Source organism: Carassius carassius, chromosome 20, assembly GCF_963082965.1.
Source record: "Carassius carassius chromosome 20, fCarCar2.1, whole genome shotgun sequence".
Lineage (NCBI taxonomy): Eukaryota > Metazoa > Chordata > Actinopteri > Cypriniformes > Cyprinidae > Carassius > Carassius carassius.
The window spans coordinates 8,042,007-8,064,829 of NC_081774.1; positions in this window are offsets into that span (position 1 = coordinate 8,042,007).

Here is a 22,823-nt window from a genome sequence, read left to right on the forward strand (position 1 = left end):
AAACAGTTTGGTTACCAATATTGTTCAAAATATCTAATTTAATGTTCCTTAGAAGAAGGAAACTCATTGGAAGACATTAGGGTGAGTAAATGATGACAGAAAAGTCATTTTGTGGGTGGACTTTTTTCATGTTAACTTCCAAATGAGAAATGTATGCTGCAAAGTTTGTCCTGAGAATATTCAAGATTAAAGGTCATTTTCAACCCAATCAGCAGACAAGATTTAATTCATAAATTGAGACGTGACACACAACAAGTTCCTTTTTGTAATATTGATAATGTACTTCCAGAGTACTAGTGTTGAGTTGCAGGGTTTTCATACAGACTTAGAAGTGGCAAGATTGGTGGTTGTGAAATTGGATGTCTTGCTCTGGCTGTCTGGAAGTAATACAAACACTGAATTCAATTTCAAGGCACTGTTTCTGTTCAGGAAGAATTTTTAGAAATAATTTAAGAGAACTTCATCGGTACACTATAAAACACCTGCCATGATACTTTTCGACTTTATGTCATTAAACACTCAGCAGGTGTTCTTTAATGCAAAAACACTTCTTGTTTTGAGTGGATGCTTTTTGGATTGCCTGTTTTCCCATGCTAATGTGGAGTGAATGTTTTAAGCTGTTCTTTAATGGAATAGTTCACCCCCAGAACATTTTTTGCATATCAGTTGCTCATGTAGTACTTCCAGTTTTTTTCAAGCGCACCAGAAAAGAGCTGTTTAAGATAAGTGCTTAATTTAAAGCGAGCTGAAAATTACCATAAAGTGCCACATATGGTGCTGAAAGATTACTGGAGATTCAGTCTTCTGTTTTTTTGCATCATTATCATTGGATCAAAACCAACCAAGGATTTGACACAAATTATGATAGTTCTCCCATGTCAGTCATTGTAATTGCATCTCTAATAAGACCCAATTGCTCCAGAGCTCCTGTCAGTAGATTTGCATTTCCTTGAGGCATTTCATAAACTCTGGAGTCACAAATGACTGATTTTAACTTTCAAACTGACAAATACATGTCTGAAAACCATCAATGATCTAATCAGATTAAGATTTCTTTCTTTCTTCTTTTTTTTACTTTAATATGCATATCTCATAAGTGATTCCTCAAGATTTGAGACTAAACTATTTATTCTTTTTCCTGAGTGGGCCAGCGGTGCATTTATTTTTTCTTCTGTTTTTCTCCTGCCTGTTCAATCACTCCACAGCTGGTATGTTAGCTGCTGAACAGTCCCAAACACTTCATCGTAGATTGACTGCATTCATTTTCATGGCGAATTTTCAAACACAATTTATTCATCACGGAACAGGCTGTCTTCTGCGACCTCTCAGCTCTTTGACAGTAAAGCGACGGGCATGGTGTTTGCATATACACAGATCACAAAGAGGTTTGCTTTGTTCCATAAAGCAATCTTTTTGCCTTTAATGTTGTCATTTTTTGATCTGTCAACTTCAAAGTAGTAGCTGCTTTTGCACACAGCATACAGAACTACCAATTCCCCCCTTTTTGTTTGTATCAAAGGTTTAATTTGGTTTGTTGTGAACAGATTTCGGACTGAATCTAGTGAGCAGGGGTTTTGTCATATCGGATCATTTGATTTAGGAAGATGTGAGGCTCTCTTCAGTGTATTGCTGTGATTAGTCCGCCAGAGCTGCCTGATCTGTGTCGATGCCAACTTTGTCCATATTTTCTCTAATTAATTGACTTTAGATGAATCAGTGCCTGAATCATTTACATAGCTCATAGGGCCTGTGTCCAACTTTGGAAATAAACCTTTTCGTCATATTATCTTCAAACTAACATTGATTTAGATTGCAATCTAATCTAACCTGACACACTGCAGAAAATCATTTTCTTTATCAGTATTTTTGTCTTCCAGTAAAAAAACATATTTAAAGATCCTTAAAACAAGATTGTGAAATATATCTTGAAGTAAGTGTATTTCTTACCTCATTTGCAAATTACATCTTGGTTTAAGCATGAACCTCAATATATTTGGCCAGATTTATGTTTAAAAGGGGACACAAATTTTATTTTTTTAATTATATTTATTGGATAAAACAAAAATATAAAGATTATTTTATTTTATTTTATTTTATTTTATTTTATTTTTTTTATTTTTTTTTATTTTTTTTATTTTTTTGCAGTGCAGGTTGATCACCCATTTACCTGTAGTTGAATAGCTGCAATTTAATTGCCACCCTTTGTGCTTTGTTTTGTCAATTTACTTTGTCCCAGACGTGTGAGACACTTTGTATGTGAGGTTATCGGAATTTTACAGTAGGGTTTACAGATGGGTTTACCCTTTGCTTTTCGTTTGAAATGTCTGCTGGTAAGTGAGAAGCTTATAGGATCCTACTATAGGAAAGGAAACTGTCTGACCTTTCATTATCAGTAAGTCAAAGGTCTATTGCAGTGTGCCAAGAGCCTCAAGGGTCTGGCCCTGACCCGTTCCCAGGCATATTATGGCCCTGAAGCACTGAAGTGAAAACGGAGGAATGTTCCTCCTCCCTTTCTCATCAGACCAAGAAGACTCTGACACATGTAACAGAGAGAAGGTGATGAAAGGCATTTGTTAACTTCAAATGAATTGACTTTGTTGAGTCAGCAGCCCAAAAAGTGTATTTTGCTTCAGAAAAAAAGTTTGATTTAAACCGCATCACTCAAACAAAATGCTTTTTGAGTTAGAGTGAGGGGGGGGGGGGGTGTTTGATTTTTATGATTTCTATATAATACTCAATGTATCAACTAGGAAAATAATATTTTTATGTTGTACACAGTGAATTCAATTTCTCATACACCTTCCCTATGTAAATGAAAATACAGATGTTGATATAGAATATAATACACATATAATTAATACAGATATGAAGATGAAAAGAAATAAAAATCATGGTTTCCACAAAAATTTCGAGCAACACCACTGTGTACAACATTGATAATAATAAGACATTATTATTGGGCACCCAATCAGCCTATTAGAAAGATTTTTGAAAGATCATGTGACATTTAAGACTGAAATAATGGCTGCTGAAAATTCAGATATATTACCATGGGAATAAATTACATTTTAAATTATATTAAAATATAAAATGTTATTTTAAATTGCAATAATACTTTGCAATTTAGCTGTTATTATTAACCTAAATTATATCCCATTGCACTCAAAAACACAATATCTAAAGGCATTAAAATAGATTCGCTAACAGGTTTTCAGGTTGACTTATGCATGTCATTTATTTTATGTAAACAGCGTTGTGAAGTAATGGATCGTTTGGGTTTTTTTTAAGATTCCTCCCAAACAGCAAATATAAGAGCATGCAAATGAATTCTGGTCTAGTTTGACTCTCTTTAACAAACACAATTTATGATTTAATGTTTAACTCTTTCCTTCTCCCGCTCTGGAATGGAATCCTATCAGGAGACACAGCAGTGTTGTAGTTACAAGCGATGAATATTTAAGCTCACTTGTTTGTTCCACTGCGCTGAAGAACTGCTGAACTCTGCACTTGAGATCAGGGAACTGGTTTATGGTGCATCAGAGCCTCCCCCACCAGCGGCATGGGGCGACTGATGTGGCCTAATCTCTGTCCCGGAGTGCGACACAGCAAATTATGCATTGGTTGGGAACACACACACACTGCCTTTCCACGCAAAATCCACTTGTTATCTTAGTCAGGCAGAAGTGTCCTGATTTTAATGCCTGTTGGAGACACACTCATGATGTGTGAAGCAAATGTGGCGTTAGCACTTTGTGACTAGACTGTGAAGTAACAGCTAAACAGTCAAACTTAATTGAAAAGCTGATCATTTAAATAAAACCACCAGCAAGCAGGCAATGGATTTTTAATAAGTGAGCAATAATCTTGAACACAAAGAAGAGGTGTCTTCCAAAAGGTCTATGTTTCAACATGTACAGTATATGACACACTGTCATTATATTGTACACATCACATCATTTCCTAATAACCCTCCTGAGAATTTTTAATCAATGGCATTTGTGAGTCAGCCATTTGTGATAATTGGTATCTTTTTATGAATATTCACAAATGATGAAACAAGATTATCAAGTAAACAATATGTGTAATATTTCACACAATAAGCATTTCAGAGATTATTTATTAACCTCTCAAGCTGGATATGATTGTGATGTTACTAATGAACATGTCCCAGCATCATTATTGGTGCTGTGTAGTGTTATTTCTTTTTGCTCAAAGAAACATTGAAAAGATTCATGATTTTTGCCTGCTGGAGAGTACGTGGACCAAACAAACAAACAAACAAAAAAACTATATATAGGATTGAAAAAAAAAATGACTAAAATGATTACTGAGATATATAACTCTGTTTATCTTTGGAACACAGTTTAAGATATTTTAGATTTAGTCCGAGAGCTCTCAGTCCCTCCATTGAAGCTGTGTGTACGGTATACTGTTCATGTCCAGAAAGGTAAGAAAAACATCATCAAAGTAGTCCATGTGACATCAGAGGGTCGGTTAGAATTTTTTGAAGCATCGAAAATAAATTTTGGTCCAAAAATAGCAAAAACAACGACTTTATTCAGCATGGTCTTCTCTTCCGTGTCTGTTGTGAGAGAGAGTTCAAAACAAAGCAGTCTGGATATCCGGTTCGCTAACGAATCATTCAGTTCACCAACTCGAACTGAATAATTTTAAACGGTTCGCATCTCTAATACGCATTAATCCACAAATGACTTAAGCTGTTAACTTTTTTTTAATGTGGCTGACACTCCCTCTGAGTTCAAACAAACCAATATCCCGGAGTAATGCATGCACTCAAACAGTACACTGAACTGCTGTGAAGAGAGAACTGAAGATGAACACCGAGCCGAGCCAGATACCGTACACACAGCTTCAATGGAGGGACTGAGAGCTCTCGGACTAAATCTAAAATATCTTAAACTGTGTTCCAAAGATAAACGGAGGTCTTACGGGTTTGAAACAACATCAGGGTAAGTTATTAATTACATAAATTTGCTATCTGGGTGAACTAACCCTTTAAGAGTGAATGCATTTGTGTGAATGTGTGTGTATTTATATATATATACATACATACACACACACACACAAATGCAAATACTCTTAAATATAGCTTGAGCTTGAGCATTTAAAGCAGGAGACAATGTATGGTAACTGCTAATATAGTTATCGTTATAGTTATCGTATTTGGTGTGAATGTGGCTTAAGAGATCACAGATCGATATGGTCCTCACTACAGAACACAAGATCCAGGGGCGTGGTTGGATCCATATCCAACTCCTCCCACCTTACATATCCCTTAACCTACCCGTCTCCACCCACTGATCCCTAAACCCACCAATCTACCACAATAAGTTGCAGCTTATAACTGCATTTTTATTCTTTAGTAACTGAAAAATGCATGTTAAGACAAGCACAGAATATAAGCTAATCAACACAGGTGATTGTGTTGTCGTTGTGTAACTTCAATAATGCTTTGCTCAGATCTGTATGTCCTTGAATTTATTATTACAGAGCAGATGGCGAGGGTGGCAATGTCATACATGCTGTAAATAGAGCAAATGACATTTTAAAGAATATGCTAAGAGGTGACGTCTGTTCCCAACATCCACACGGAGTACAGGACAGAACGGCTCTAAAACCAGTTAACCGAACACAATTAACCAAGCCAGTTGCCAGTGATGAACAGCTCTGCAATGTCGCCAAGTCTTCCTATCTCCCAGAACTGTAAATGAATCAACACAGGAATAAATCACCCCCGCTTTTATGTCAGCATTTTGAAATAACCTTTGTTTCGGCTTTTAAAATGATATGTTTCTCATAAGATGTGTTCTCCTATCATGGAAAAAAGGGCTTGACACAATAAAATCAATCAGAATATATTCGCTGGCAGTATATTAAAAAGATCAGGCATGTGCCTCTTTGTATTCATCACTTTCAGATGTCACTCTGAACAAACAACAGTCGTTTCTTCAGAAGTAAATCACATGTCGGTCGTTTCATCTGAACTTAAAGTGGCAGGCAACGATATGCAGAATAAACCAGTATGGATGAGCTTCAGGCGAATTCACTAATGTCTCACTCTCGTGCAAAGCATTTTAGCCACAAACCAGTTTAACAGGGCACTAAATGCATTTACATTTACATGCAAACATTCTTGCTGTTGATAACTCATTCATTTTTAGGGAATTAACTTTTAAGAAATGCTTACTTGTAGTGGACCCTATGGGAGGATTGCAGAAGCCAAGGTCGTCAGTGCGGTGTCAGCCAGTCAGGAGATCTGGAGGGAGGATTTCACATCTTTAAATTGTACACACACCAAGCTAAAGAAGGTCATATTGGCAATCAAGGGTACAAATGGTGACATAAATCATGTCAAGTGCAGTTACAAGAGATTGACATTCTGATAGTGAAGGTCACAAGACAGTTGATCCCTGTTCCATGGAACACCATGTTCCTTTAGTACAACAGTTTTTACACTACCAAAAGTACAAGTTAGATTTTCAGATAAGAGGTTTGTTTTATGACTTTAGACTTGAGCACACATGAGTTAGGACTGGGGGATATAGTTAGATCAACTGCCTTTTGTTTTACTTCCATTAGAAATGTAACTAGATATGTTAAATGTAAATTTAATTAGAAATGTTTAATGTAAACTATTGTAAAAATCTAATGAGAAATAATCAAAGCATTATTTCTATATATGTGTATGTATACTACTGTTTAAAAATGGTGTGGGGTCAGTATGTTTTTATTATTATTATTTTGAATTAATGAATGAATAGTTTTATTCAGCAAGGATGCATTAAATTGATTTAATGTAAAAGCACAACTGTTTTCAACTAAGATAATAAATTCTGAAGGATCATGTGACACTCAAAACGGGAGAAATGGCTGCGGAAAATGCATAGAAATAAAAAATAGATTTTAAATATAAAAATAGACATTTGTTTTAAAATGTAGTAATATTTCACATTTTTACTTTTTTTGATCAAATAAATGTCTTTTTTAAGCATAATAGACTTTCAGAAACATACATAAATCTAACCAATCCCAAACATTTGAAAATAGTGTAAAACGTAAACATAAAAATATAACTAAAACCCTTTTCACCCTGCTGTCCACTAAATGAGCAAAATAAATAATTATAACACCTTCTGATACATACAAAATACTTATTCAGTACTCAAATGAATCTTGAATCAAAGTTATGAATCAGTTCAATTAAATGGTTTGTTTTAAAGGAAACGTATGGAAATCATTACAGTGTTGCTTAATTTTAAATTGCCAGCAAATCTCCATGAAGCTCTCTGATAGCCAAAAGTTCTAGATAGAGTATGTGCAATAAATATCTGCCAAACAAACAGTAATGCTGTTTTCCTGGTTTCAATTTGTCACTGCATGTAGATGTGTTAGTTTCATAATGCAAATTTCTCTTATCTGAATAGACTCATCTACAGTACATAGCTATGTTTTTGTATTGTTACACCAGGCTCAATACCTTGTTGACTTTCAGGGGAGCTCACAGTAAGATTCTCCTGCAATCAGCAGGAATATTTGCCTCGGCTAAAGTGCCTTTTCCCACTCAGCTTGTTCAGAGGGAATTTGTGGTACATACATATTTCTTGATGTGAAGGTAATGACTCACTCTAAGGCAGACAGAGCGCTTCGTTGACCTCAAGTACACAAACACAGACACATACAACCTAGTCCTGAACGTAAGCAGATACAATGGTGTCTAAGTACAGAACTGCTATTGTCTGGTTCACTTATAGCTCAGCAAACAGTCTAGGTCTAAACATGTGTGTTTTAAAACATGGAATGCATGTATTTATTAGTGATAGTTGTCTTTATCAGTACATTTATGCGTGGTATAAAACTTATACTGTTTTTTTTTTTTTTCGTTTTTTTTTTTTAATAATCTACATGTGTAACACTGTCTTTAATATGCATATTTTACATACTGTATAAACCAGATTAAACAAGTGTGGAAAGATGGTGCAGTAAAAATACACTTAACAATATATATTAAATAATATTTTATGAAGTGCTTGCTTCTCAAATAAAGTTGTGTTGTTTAAAGATTTGTCAATATTATAACAATTTTAGATATTTTAACAAAATATTTAGATGTTTTAAATCTAAATTAAGATGTTTTAAATAATTAAAAACCCTTTTATATAAGGTCATTCACCAAGACATGAATAGTCATTTATTCAATTCATGTCAATAAAAATCTATTTTTTTCATTGTATGGCAAAATGCAGCCTGGAATTTTTTTGTGTGTTTTATAGATAATCATTTTTGACCAGTAAGCTATATTTTTAATTTGACTTAAAACAGTAAAACAACAAAACGATGCCACATTCTTACATATTTATGTCATAACACATAATAGCCTCCTAAATATGTCTGCCTTCTTTTTTGGGTGCAGATTTGAAAAGTAGCATTTCTGTAGAATGAGTTGGTTTTGAATGGTTGCTGATAGTTTGGTGTGCCAGCGGGAGACCGCATCAGATGCTCAGGTTGATTTTTAAGTGTGGAATATATGGCAGACAGTCTGTCTGATCTGAGAGAGTTCTCTGCACCCCTGCAGCTTCACAGAGACTTTCTGAGGGAGAATTTTTGATGTTTCTTGGTTTCCTGTGCCCTGCTTTTAACACCCTGAGACACTGAGGTAAAAAATGGCTGATGGCTGGAGTGCACAGCAAAGTGAGATCTCACGAATATACTGTACAGATGATTGTTTGGACAGTCAGTCCTTACTTTCACATCAGATTTCCTTCAAGATTCCCATATGGTTTCATTTACCAATTTTCATGAGTGCCAGAATCTATTTTAGGCTGTAGAGGATAAAGAAACAGTCATTTTGACCCTCATGTCTTTTCGAACCAAAATTACGTTATTTTTTTTCAACAAATGCACCTTAAAAGTAGTCCTTCAGACTTTTGCAATATTTCAGGTCTCATGAAACCAATGAGAAGCTTTGTGTAATGTACAGATGTAGGTTTAGCTGTAAACTCGCAAACCATTGCCCTTGATTCAGTGAGTTGTTAACTGAAACAGTGAATTAATTGAATGATTTGATTTAGTTACCTTTTAATGAATCAAATATTCATTCACAAAGAACTCTCTCTTGGACACAGCGGCTATTGAGTGAAATATATATATATATATATATATTTTTTTTTTCCGGGGGGTTCAGAAGAACGTAAGTCATACAGAGTGAAAAATAACTGGTGTAGGATTTACTTTAAACCAATTTTCTGAAAATTGCTCGTAAATTTTGAAGCAGAAAAACTAAAACAGTACTGCACATTGTAAAATGTACCTCAGTATTTTTTGTTTGATTTAGAACTTCAACAATAATTTTTATAGTGCAGACTTGGAATGACAGCAGCGTGATTTCATTTTTAGATAAACTTTTTTTTAATGTGATGAATGAATAACATACTGGATATTACTCCTGCAGCTCCACTACAGAAAAAAAGACACACATTTCTCAATGCCAGATTGTTTATTTCTGTAGTGCTCCAGTAAATTTGTTTTGTGGTTTAAAACAGGATGGAAATTAAATTCATTTTTATGTGACATTTTCAGTGTTGTTTGATTTCTTGAAATTAAAGCCACAAGTTGCAAGAGTTCCTCCCTCTATGCAAACGTTCCCTGCACTCAATGTAACAAACTCTTTTTATATAAATACAAAAATATTTGGACTCTGAAACTATTTCCATTCTAGTGCAAACATGGGTTACCCCACAGAAACTTGAACTGTGGTTGATGGAAGTAGTGCTCCACATAACCATCCAGTGAACCAGACGGTGAGAACAAACAAGTCATCTCACCATTAGCATGCTTCTAGGAGGTGTTTAAGATGTTTAGACTCCCTAAAGGGCGGATAGCAGTCCACTATTCTGACAATTTCTGAAGGCCTTGACCACAGGTCAACTTCAGCATTTGACAATAAAGCGGTGTTATTGTGCAATAGCATGAGGTTTTCTTCTCATTAGAAGAACATTCTGACAAGGTCATGGAATCGGGTTTATCTCTGGCTTGAAAATGGTAAGCCGTGTTTAACAAACGGCAAACAAAAATGTAAAGATAGACTTGTGATTTTTCATTAACACATTGGCATGCATGCCTTTGACAGGGAGCAGACAAGTGCAAAAGGTTAGAAGAGAGAAAAGGTGAAATCGACACGGTTTCTCCAAGGAGATCTCACACTTCTTTTCCACAAATAAAGAATCTTTTCATTCAGTGTCAGTGAAATGCCTTGCACTTTAAATAAAGAATGTGACAGATCCTGGGTTTGTGACCGGGTTGTGTCCCTTCCCCTGAGACGTACAGGAGGGTCAAACAGAGGAGAAAATGAATCCCATTTTTCTGATATGTCTTTGACTCATCTGAAACAAGCAATGGTGAGAAAGCTGAAGTAGATGGAGCTCCTCTGTATAGTATAAGCATACTTGAGGGAGAAGGAAATATTGCATATAAGAAAGGGTAAAATATGGTGTTTTATTGCACAAAGCTTAATTGTTACTTTTGCTTTATCATCTATAAAAGAAATAGATGACTGAATATTTACTTTACTTTTGCTTTATCGTCTATAAAAGTACACAATATAAAAATTCTAAATCCAAATCTGAACTATTAAAATTATTGTTAAAGTTCTTAATCAAACAAAAAATACTGAAGTACATCAATACTGTTTTCGTTTTTCTGCTTCAAAATTACCAGCAATTTTCAGAAAATTGGTTGAAGTCAATTCTACACCAGTTTTATATATATATATATATATGTATATATATATGTATATATATGTATATATATATATATATATATGTATATATATGTATATATATATATATATATATATATATATATATGTATGTATATATATATATATATATATATATATATATATATATATATATATAATGTATATATATATATATAATGTATATATATATATATATATGTATATATATATATATATATATCGTTTTTTTTTTTTTTATGACTCCCCTCATCCCCTGAGGTAACAACAACTATATTGAAGGGATTTTATATACAGCAGTGAACAGACGACCTTATAAAAAAAATTATAAATCCTTTTATTAGTTTGTGGATTTGTGGATTAGTTTGTGTCTGCGGTCTTGGGTGGCAGGATGGGGGGCTTATGATATTAGACTTCGTAGCCTATAATAAAAGATAATGAATTTCAAACCTTAACTAAACACATTTTTATTCAAAGATTAACCGTCTGTCATTACTCTTTAGTCTGCCACAAGAAACAACAACATTAAAATCATGAACTCAAATGTCATTGTAAAAAAAAAAAACAATGACTGTTGTAACAGTGCGTAAAACATGCCTTTCTGTAACACTAACGCTAATGAGCTTAAACCACTGATCTATAATATAGATCAGTGGCTTAAACGTATTTTTTGTACACAGTGCCGCGAACTGTCAATCACTCCTGTATGCATGCATCACTGTCCTCCTCGCAGCTGCAGTAACTTGCGCTCTCTTCATCAAGCTTTAAAACAAAAAGGGGACAAAAGGGTCATATTGTCTTATTGCATATAGATTAATTAGATAAATGAATATCTAAATTCGTGCCTATTCGCCTACGGTATTTATTTTTTTTTTTTCTAAAAAAAGATGCTGCAGCCAATGAGCAGCCGGCGGGGGCTGGTTGCAGGGCGACTCAACCTCAGCAGACAGTTTTTAATGTGTATCAGACAATAACTACTCAAGATTTTGCTTTAGTATAATTTTCGGGACAATTAGGGCCAGATTCGGGATTCGGGACAACAGTTTAGATTTCAGGACTGTCCCGAATTTTTCGGGACGTCTGGTCACCCTACCTGAAAGAACTACTGCATTACTTCATTAGCTTGCGTCTGACCTGCAGCGATATCATTCTGACTCGATGGGATATCAGCCAGCGAGTTAGATTGTGTCCGTGATCTATAAGTACTGAGAGTCTGAAGCTAGCAGAGCATATTAAATGTTGTTCTTTTAATTGTTGTTTGCTGTATTTGAATATTTACGAGCCGAGTGTACGCGTTTCACACATCCTCTCCGGCCACGTTGAGTTGTTACTGACAGCCGCAAAAGAGACGCATGCGCTTTTCACTTGTAAAAGAATACTGAAAAGCGGCAGCCCAGGCAAAAGATTAAAACCTCTATTAAAACAGATGTCCAAATCAGCGTACCGGTACGCTAAAAGCACGTTCTGGGCGCACGGAGAGGTGGTGGTACGCTCAAGAGCTATATTTGGAAGTGGCGGTACTGAGTACGGTTGCGTACCGGCCCACTTAAAGCACTGTGTGTATATATATATATATATATATATATATATATATATATATATATATATATATATTCTATGCTTTCAAAGTAATCTTTCGTTAAGTTTCAACAACACACACCCACACACACACACACACACACACACACACACACTTATATATATATATATATATATATATATATATATATATATATATATATATATATATATATATATATATGTATATGTGTGTGTGTTGTTGAAACTTAACGAAAGATTACTTTCAAAGTTTCTGCATCAATGTTACTTTCCTGACAAAAAGGAAAAATATTTTTACTTGTTTCCAGATACTGAAATTATGTTTTCGGCTGAAAACAGAAACTAACATTTTTAATAATCAGTTATTAAATCTATTTAATTACACTCAAGTAAAAGCTACTGCTAAATATGGTTGTGTATGATTTTTACTTTTGAGCACCAAAGTACAATTAAATCCTGATTTAGTAGAAATATTACTTAATTAGAAATATTTTACTTTAACACTATGTTTTTGGCAGTATACCGTGACATATTAATTAAGTGAATATTTGACAAAGTCTCCATGCTATTTAATCCTATTTTTGTACGCCATGATAGTGTATTTTCTGTGTACCCCCTGACCCCCACCCAGCCTCCTTTCCTCCTTCCTCTGTGGTCTTGTATTTGTTTATTTGTGCTGTTTCTTAGTTTGAATTAATATTGATCCTCATCCAATCGTGTAGCTCCGTTGGGATTAGTTCAGTCAATAGCACTAATTACATCCAGCATTCCATGGCCTGTTCCTCTGCAAATTTGACACTGTCAATAAAAATAGATTCTACTTTTGCTGTTGCATTGGCAAAGTTACAAATGGAAATTACAATAAATAATAATGTGCCTTTGACTCACTCTTTATACATAATTAAAGCACAGACATCAAAGGGGTGATGGGAATGACCTTGGGTTATTAATGACCTTCATTTATGGATGAATGAGCGATATGATGGGTTTTTTTTTTCAGAAGAGCAGAGTCTGGGAGTCTCTTGGGTCTGCCAAAACTGCCTTCCTCCTCGGTTTGGCCAATTAACTGAACATTTTTCCATTGTATATAGCTGTATCACGGTGAAAGCATTAGCTGCTCCCTTTTTGTAACAACAGGAGGGAATTATCCGAGCCCAAATATTTCTCTTTCATAAAGATGTTGGTGAAAGTTTACATGGGAGTTTAGTAAACAGACATGAGAGAACCTCAGGTCAGCCAAATCCCTCCCTCAGTGCAGCCAGCCAACAACACAGTCTTCCTGAATATCACAGGAAGCAGGAGAACCTCTTAATGTTTAAATATATGGGAACACTTAGGGAAGAATAAACATTAAGATAAGATTTTTCCAACCCCGGCTCTGACCTCATAGTAAGATGATTAAACCATTGTCCTTTTCCTCCCAATTGTAACAAGTTCAGTGTTTTTCAGAGGATTCATTCCAGCAATATTTGAAGTCTTGCCAGTATTCAGATTCGCATATGCTGCGGTTGCCATTTTATACAACAGAAAATAAGCAGGAAGTGCCGTGAAGGTTTCTATTCTTCAGGATTCTTCATAAATAAGTTGGTCAAAATCATCAGATCGTGAGGTTATTTAGAAATTAAATTCATACTGGCATAATGGGTCTGATTTAAAGAATAGTTCACAATTGATCTAATAGCTGTTTTAAAGCCTCTTCCAAGCAACATAAAGTGGTCGTAATTAGATGCAGCAGACAATGAAATGAACAGCAGTTGCTCACTGGACGGAAGCAAAGTTGATCCCAAATGGAAGGAAATTGGTTTCCAGCATGGTGTACACAACATACGGGCCTGACTAGTTGAAATATGATGGCCATTACAGATTCATAAAACACTGGCTGTAGCTCTCATCAGCTGTGCCCTGTGAACAGCTCAGAAGAGCGTTTCAACCGCCCACCAGCCTACCAGCCTGGGACAAGCAGCAGAGCGTAGAAAGAAGAGCCATGTGTTGAAAAGAACATAACATTTTCATTTAGCATTTCATTTAACATTTAGCATTTCATATGAACCTGTATAGCAAGCCCAACGTTTAGCTGTTGGTGTTTCAAAAATATTTGTATGCCAAAGAATTCTCAAATGCAGATTACAATGCATGTAATAAATCACAAAGATGTCTGCACAGATACTCAACATTTGGCTGATATGATCAAAATTATTGGCAAATTATTATTGATAACTGATAAATGGTAACAGATATAAAAATTCTAAAAGTTGTAAATAAAATAAGATTGTTGAAAGGGTTATTATAGTAAACTAAAATTAAAACTAAATTAAGAAATTGCATTACTTAAAAAAGAAAAATAACTAAAACTAAAATAAAAAACTATATATATATATATATATATATACAACCCGAATTCCGGAAAAGTTGGGACGTTTTTTTAATTTTAATAAAATGAAAACTAAAGGAATTTCAAATCACACGAGCCAATATTTTATTCACAATAGAACATAGATAACATAGCAAATGTTTAAACTGAGAAATTTTACACTTTTATCCACTTAATTAGCTCATTTAAAATTTAATGCCTGCTACAGGTCTCAAAAAAGTTGGCACGGGGGCAACAAATGGCTAAAAAAGCAAGCAGTTTTGAAAAGATTCAGCTGGGAGAACATCTAGTGATTAATTAAGTTAATTGATATCAGGTCTGTAACATGATTAGCTATAAAAGCTTTGTCTTAGAGAAACAGAGTCTCTCAGAAGTAAAGATGGGCAGAGGCTCTCCAATCTGTGAAAGACTGCGTAAAAAAATTGTGGAAAACTTTAAAAACAATGTTCCTCAACGTCAAATTGCAAAGGCTTTGCAAATCTCATCATCTACAGTGCATAACATCATCAAAAGATTCAGAGAAACTGGAGAAATCTCTGTGCGTAAGGGACAAGGCCGGAGACCTTTATTGGATGCCCATGGTCTTCGGGCTCTCAGATGACACTGCATCACTCATCGGCATGATTGTGTCAATGACATTACTAAATGGGCCCAGGAATACTTTCAGAAACCACTGTCGGTAAACACAATCCGCCGTGCCATCAGCAGATGCCAACTAAAGCTCTATCATGCAAAAAGGAAGCCATATGTGAACATGGTCCAGAAGCGCCGTCGTGTCCTGTGGGCCAAGGCTCATTTAAAATGGACTATTTCAAAGTGGAATAGTGTTTTATGGTCAGACGAGTCCAAATTTGACATTCTTGTTGGAAATCACGGACGCCGTGTCCTCCGGGCTAAAGAGGAGGGAGACCTTCCAGCATGTTATCAGCGTTCAGTTCAAAAGCCAGCATCTCTGATGGTATGGGGGTGCATAAGTGCATACGGTATGGGCAGCTTGCATGTTTTGGAAGGCTCTGTGAATGCTGAAAGGTATATAAAGGTTTTAGAGCAACATATGCTTCCCTCCAAACAACGTCTTTTTCAGGGAAGGCCTTGTTTATTTCAGCAGGACAATGCAAAACCACATACTGCAGCTATAACAACAGCATGGCTTCGTCGTAGAAGAGTCCGGGTGCTAACCTGGCCTGCCTGCAGTCCAGATCTTTCACCTTTAGAGAACATTTGGCGCATCATTAAACGAAAAATACGTCAAAGATGACCACGAACTCTTCAGCAGCTGGAAATCTATATAAGGCAAGAATGGGACCAAATTCCAACAGCAAAACTCCAGCAACTCATTGCCTCAATGCTCAGACGTCTTCAAACTGTTTTGAAAAGAAAAGGAGATGCTACACCATGGTAAACATGCCCCGTCCCAACTATTTTGAGACCTGTAGCAGAAATCAAAATTGAAATGAGCTCATTTTGTACATAAAATTGTAAACTTTCTCAGTTTAAACATTTGCTATGTTATCTATGTTCTATTGTGAAAATATTGGCTCATGTGATTTGAAAGTCTTTTAGTTTTCATTTTATTCAAATTTAAAAAACGTCCCAACTTTTCCGGAATTCGGGTTGTATATATATATATATATATATATATATTACTGGTGGGCATAGATATTTTTTTAATCTAGAATTTTAATCTTTAATCTCACTGTAATCTTGGAATTAATCTAGAGTAATCTAGGTTAAAATGGCTCATTTGAATTCTGGCGAAGGCATTCAGAATATGTGTGCTACACAAATAAAATAAAATAAAATAAAATAAAATAATGAACTAATGCCAGGTGGTGCATTAGTTCAGGGACTCATCTCCTGTTTCCAAAATGCATCACAAACTGCTTGAGAAAGCTGTAAACAAATTCCACATTGCACAAGGTGCAAACAACTTTACGGCTGTTTCACACATAATTGGTCTGCAGTGCATATGCGTTTCGTATTTTTTTACACACCCATGTTAACGGATTCCAGCGTTCACGCGGTTGCGTTCCAGGAGCATTGCGTCTGTGAAAGTGCAGCGATCGTTTACATACCGAGTAGCAGACTGCAAACATGTTCTGTTTGAAAGCACAATGAGTATGAGTCCGCAGCACCACATACGTAATGCACACAGACTGCATACGCACTGGAGATGGATTATGCGTGAACCAGGCATGCGTCTTGTCAATGTTTCCATTGGGAAGCTTCTTTAAAAAAAAAAAACATTTCCCTGAAGCAAACCCGGTGGCATCTTAGCTGCATCCATGTTAGCACGCTACGTTTGATGTGGTAATTTCACAGTAGGCATACACACAGGTGCAAAGACTCGTAGGTATACATCCGTGCTAAAATATCAAGGTGAAACGCAGCACGTTAACGCCGATAACGGCCCACCACTAATATATATATATATATATATATATATATATATATATATATATATATAACTACTAAAAATGACAAAATACACAACGATTACTAAAATCTTAAAATAAAATGGAAACTATAGAAATGCAAACTGATTCAAAATCTAAACTATAATAATAGTAAAAAATAAAAACTACAATAGTATCTCAATGATACTAAAATAACAGTATAACTGGTTTAAGTCTTTAAAGAAAAGTCTTTTTACTTCAAAATTTTATATTTAATCAGTTACTTGCAGATTCTGAAATGTGAAATTAACTACCTGTCACACTCTCATGTGTAAGAAGACCCGTTTACCAAGAAATTTTGGAGCACTTCATGCTTCCTTCTGCTGACCAGCTTTTTAAAGATGATGATTTCATTTTCCAGCACACGTTGGGTTGTTTTTTTAACCTAACCGTTGGGTTACACATATTGGGTCAATGTGTTGGGTTATCTTAAAATTTGTTGGGTAATTTTTTTTCGTCGTTAGGTAATTTTTTTTTGTTATTACCCAACTGTTGGGTTAAATATGTTTCCCGCTTCACTCCGGTTCAAATTTGAACGGTCCAGTCAGCGACTCAGCGTGGACATCAGTCTGCCTGATTTTGAAGGGTAAGTAACTGTTAATATAATCGTATGATGTATATAACTGTTATAGCATTAAGTAATGTGTCTGATACATTAATTTTTTTTTTTTATACGTTAAAAAAGGTTTGTATTCCCTTTAGTCCGTTTGTTTCCCCCAGAGAATCAGATCGATTGTAAATTAATGCTATTCCTGTTTGTTCGCCAGCATCAATACATTAAAAGATTAACGTTAGCTGCAAAACTTTTTAGACAAGTATTACTTAAAGTCAATAAAAATGTCTGGTGAAATGTGAAAGTTGACGAAATCATTAGAATTAAGCTAGAAAAGCCACACAGACCATTTATCGGATCGATAGCAATTTTCTGTTATAAAAGTTCAAAACCCAGACGAAAGAAAAGTGCGCAGTCGTGAGGCAATCCGTTCTTTCAGCGGAAATTTATACCAGTGCCCCAAATTTACATAGCGTGACTAACTACGACCAACCTTTAAGAGGGGAGCGTAAAACAGAAGACATATCCGTCTGAGTGCACCAGCACTAATTAATTGTACAGTAAAAGTGTGTTTATATTGGTTTATTCATATTGAATATTGTTTTGCATCTATTAGAATGCCCTATAATTACAGAAATTTCTCTTATGAAGCTAGATTGATTGACATGTTTTTTAAATGTGTTGTACTAAATGTGTTTATACTTATGTTTTAGACAATGGACTTTTTTGTGAAGGAAAAATTGCAACAATGGAATTTCTGCCTGTTGATTTAAACATTTCAAGGTAAGTTACCTATTTAAATTAATGATACATAAGTTTTCTTACTTGCCGCATTCCGTCCAACAAAGCTTCCTTTCATTTACAGTGTACTTTTGTTCCTCCCTACAAGTCCAAATCAATTAAAGGGTAAAGGGTGGTAAAATTTACTCACATTAGCCGCAAATATTGCCACAAGTTTGCTGGAGGGAGTGAAAACTGGTTTAGTCTGTCTCTTAGTGCAAATGATAGTAGATCCCCACAAAGACTGTAAAAATGTAAACTGTATGCTTACTTTTTTTTTACTTGTGCTTTCTCTGTACTTTTGTCATTTAAAGGCCTTCATGCAGAAATTGTCTTTAAGACCCTTCCTGCCATCTGCACCATACCACACAAATGGAAAAATGGTGTGCACATCATACACGGAAAAGAAACGGTCCTTCATTGACATTCAACTTGTAAGTAAAAGCAACACTTAAAATTACAGTGCCCTGTGTAGTCGTCACCTTTATTTATTTTGTATAAGACACACGTTGTACAATACAAATCGTTCCAAGAAGATATTTTGAAAAAAAAATATGACAGATTTTTAATTTTTGGGTGAATTATCGCTTTAACCAATTTGAATTCACTATAGCTTTTAACTCATTTAAATTCACTCATTTGTAAAGTGAGTGTATCAATGAAATATCATAACAATGCATGTTAACTGAACTTTTTTTTTTTAATACTTTTAAGGTTGGCACTAATTAGTGCTGTACTTGAATCACGAGACAATCCAGAATCCACATGTCCTGGTGCTTGGTGACAAGAAAAACTCCTCTCAAGTTTCTATTATTTTAAACAGGGAGACAATGGAACAGAAGACAATACTACAAGCAGTTGATCTGTGTTTCAAACATTTCTTTGTATATGACATCGACTACCTTAAGCCCTCTGCTCCCATTTGAGAATTTTTGGAACACACAGTCTTTAATAGTTTCTTCTGCACACTGTCTCCTCCTTAAAAACTTTGAATTTAGTAATCAGTAAAATACTTTTTTATTTTATTGATCATCAGTAGGTCAAAGAAAGGCCACTGTCAAAGAAACATGGGCTTCAATACCATCTTAGCAGTGCCACAAACTGATCACCTCCATGCCATGCCGAATTGAGGGAGTATTTAAAGGAAAAAGGAGCCCCTACCAAGTATTGAGTACATGTACACTAAATTAACATACTTTCCAGAAGGCCAACAATTCACAAATTAAAAAAAAAAATTTTTTTTATTGGTCTTATGAAGTATTCTAATTTGTTGAGATAATAAATTGGTGGGTTTTGGTTAAACTTGAGCCAAAATCATCACAATTAAAGGAACTAAAGACTTAAACTACTTCAGTCTCTGTGTATTGAACTTATTTAATACACAAGTTTCACAATTTGAGTGGAATTACTGAAATAAATGAACTTTTCCATGACATTCTAATTTATTGAGATGCACCTGTATTATTATCCATATGAAGACAGGCTATCCAAGACAGGTAAACACACAAGGTACCATGGAAGACACCAGTCAAAGAAATCTAAAAATTTAATAAAAAAAAGAAAAAATAAGGCAAATAACGAGGGGTAGACAGGTGAAGGGGCTTAACCAATTATGAACTAACAAGAACAGGAACATAATCAAATAAGGAAAAATATAAAATAGGCCACAGAAATGGACTAAACTAAAGTTCATAACCGTGATTGGAGGCTCTGGCGGAGGATGACGACAACCAAAGCTCAGGGTGGAGCTGATGGAGGGAGAAGCCAGGAGGGAGCAAGAGAACGAGGTGTAGCTGGAGGAGTGGAGACCGATTGTTTTGTGTCTTTACACAGCAATATATCATCAAGAGTCGCAGGGTTTAATTTGGTTTTGTTTGTGTATGTTTGATGACTCTCAAAGCCGAGATTCCCATCCACTTACATTGTACGACTGACAGATTGCAACGGTTTGAGTTAAAAATCTCTGTTTGTATTCTACTGAAGTAACGAAGTCACCTACATCTTGGATGCCCTGGGGGTAAGCAGAAAGGCATAACATTTTAATTTTTGGGTGAACTATCCCTTTTAACGTTTAACTATGTTTAAATCCATTACACAGATTTCTGCAGATTTTCTCATAAAAATGCTGCAAAAAAAAAAAAAAAAGTCATTAGATTGGATCTGGTTATAGGTATTATTCCACACATTTGTCTTTATTTCTACTGTGTGAAATACTGCACTAGTATTACTCAGATGTATTTGTGCAATTTGATCCATCTCCATAGAGCTGATGGCAGATGGGTTTGAACACTCAACTCAACAGAGTTAATTTATGTGAACGCACCCCAGAGCCACACACACTGCTGACTCCTGCAGCTTGCATGTGCTGTCACTGCTATGATGCAAATAATTTGTTTTGATGAGTTTTTCTGTTCATCAGCACAAAAAAATGAAACACTGAACGGAAAGGTAAAACAGGTGCAGGCAGGTCTTGTTGTGCCTTGTTGTGTGGAGGGAGGGGCGGTAGAACGAACAAGTTAGACTGGAGACTAAAATTATATTTTTGACAAGCATCAAGACATGAGTCTCACTTGAGCTCTGCTGCTGTAAACAGCTGCAAACATTCAGCTATTATAAAGTGGTTATGGAATATTATAACAGAGCACTGACACCAGATGCAGAGTTGTTTTGGGCTAAATTTGAAGATGTTTTCATTGTTTACATGCAGAAGAAATATTCAGATATGGATCTTTATTTATACAGTTTGCATAAATAAAAACATTCCATTGTGAACAATTTCTTTTTTTATATTGTTATTTACTATGATTTATTTGTTTTTATTATTCATTCGTATTGTTATTCCCACAAAAATATATATATATACACAAAAAATTGTTTTTCAAAGACATTTCTTATGCCCACAAAGGCAGAATTTATTTAATTAAAAATGTAGTAAAACATTTGTGATACTGTATATTGTTATAATTTAAATAACTTTTAATATTTTAACATATTTTAAAATATTTTATTCCTTAATTTACTCCTGTGATGCAAAGCTGATCTTTCATTATCAATTACTCTCGCCTTTAGTGTCACTTGAACCTTCAGAATTTGCTGATTTGGTCCTCAAAAATATTTCTTATTATAATCAATGTTGAAAATAGCTCTGCTGCTTAATATTTTAGTTTTTTTTTTATTATTATTAATCTCATGATTCTTTAATAAATAGACAGTTCCACTGTAGGAGAGTTAATTTCAAAAGTAATGCATTACAATTTTATGTTACTTCCTTTAAAAAGTGACAAATTGTGTCCTTTTATGAAAAGTTATGAACCTTTGCGTTATTTTTTTCAATTGGGATGGGTTTGCTTGTTTGTTGTTAATAAAAAGGTAATTTTGGCAAATTCAGCAATAAAAATAAAATAAAAAAATGAAACCCAAATGTTTATCTAAAGTAATTTTGACTTATTATGGTTGAACTGGATCATCGAAAGTCAGCAGCAAAAACACTGGTTAATAAAATTTAAAATATAAATCTGGTAACATTATAAATGTCTTTGTTGCATCTAATTATCAGCTCAATAATTCAGTATAAAACATCAAGCTATGTTATAATTTATACCTGCTCTGACCTTCCTTAGACACTAGTATACAGATGTAATTGCTGTGTAAATCCATTGAAAACAGTCAGTGTAAAGACACACAATCACTGCCCCCTTTAGAAGTGCCCTGTACTGATTTTGCAATGTAAATTTGTCAGAAGGCAAAGTTTATTTTTCAGAATGCCAAATAGTCAAAAAATGCCTCCATAAAATTTTCCATGAATGATAATATGAACAGTCGCTGCGATAAATTAGGAACAAGCATATACACGTGTGTGTGTGTGTGTGTGTGTGGAAGCATGCATAACATGTGTCAGTGTATAATTAGTATGCCACAAGGCTGTTTGCAGTTGATCGGATCTTGCAGTTCAGTGCACACTGCATCTGAATTCTGAGCAGTCCGGATGAACTTTGTCAACCTTCAGCTGTGCCCTTCAGATCAGCACTTTCTTCAGCCCAGATATGCTCTAATTATCATCCACTTACAGTATTTCAATAAATAATTAAAGCATAAGTCATCAATCAAGACTGAAACATTGATAACAAGAGAGGACAAAAATCCAATACATGCCAAGCCTCGTGACTCAATATCATAAATAAGTTGTGGGTCGTAATATTCGCATAAATCACGTCCCAAATATTACAGAGTGTGCTGCGAGCAATGAGAATTTTGTTAATCATAGTGGATGCTGATAATTCGATGTGTAAAAATAACACTGCCGCACTCAAGAGCCTAAAAGGCCTCACT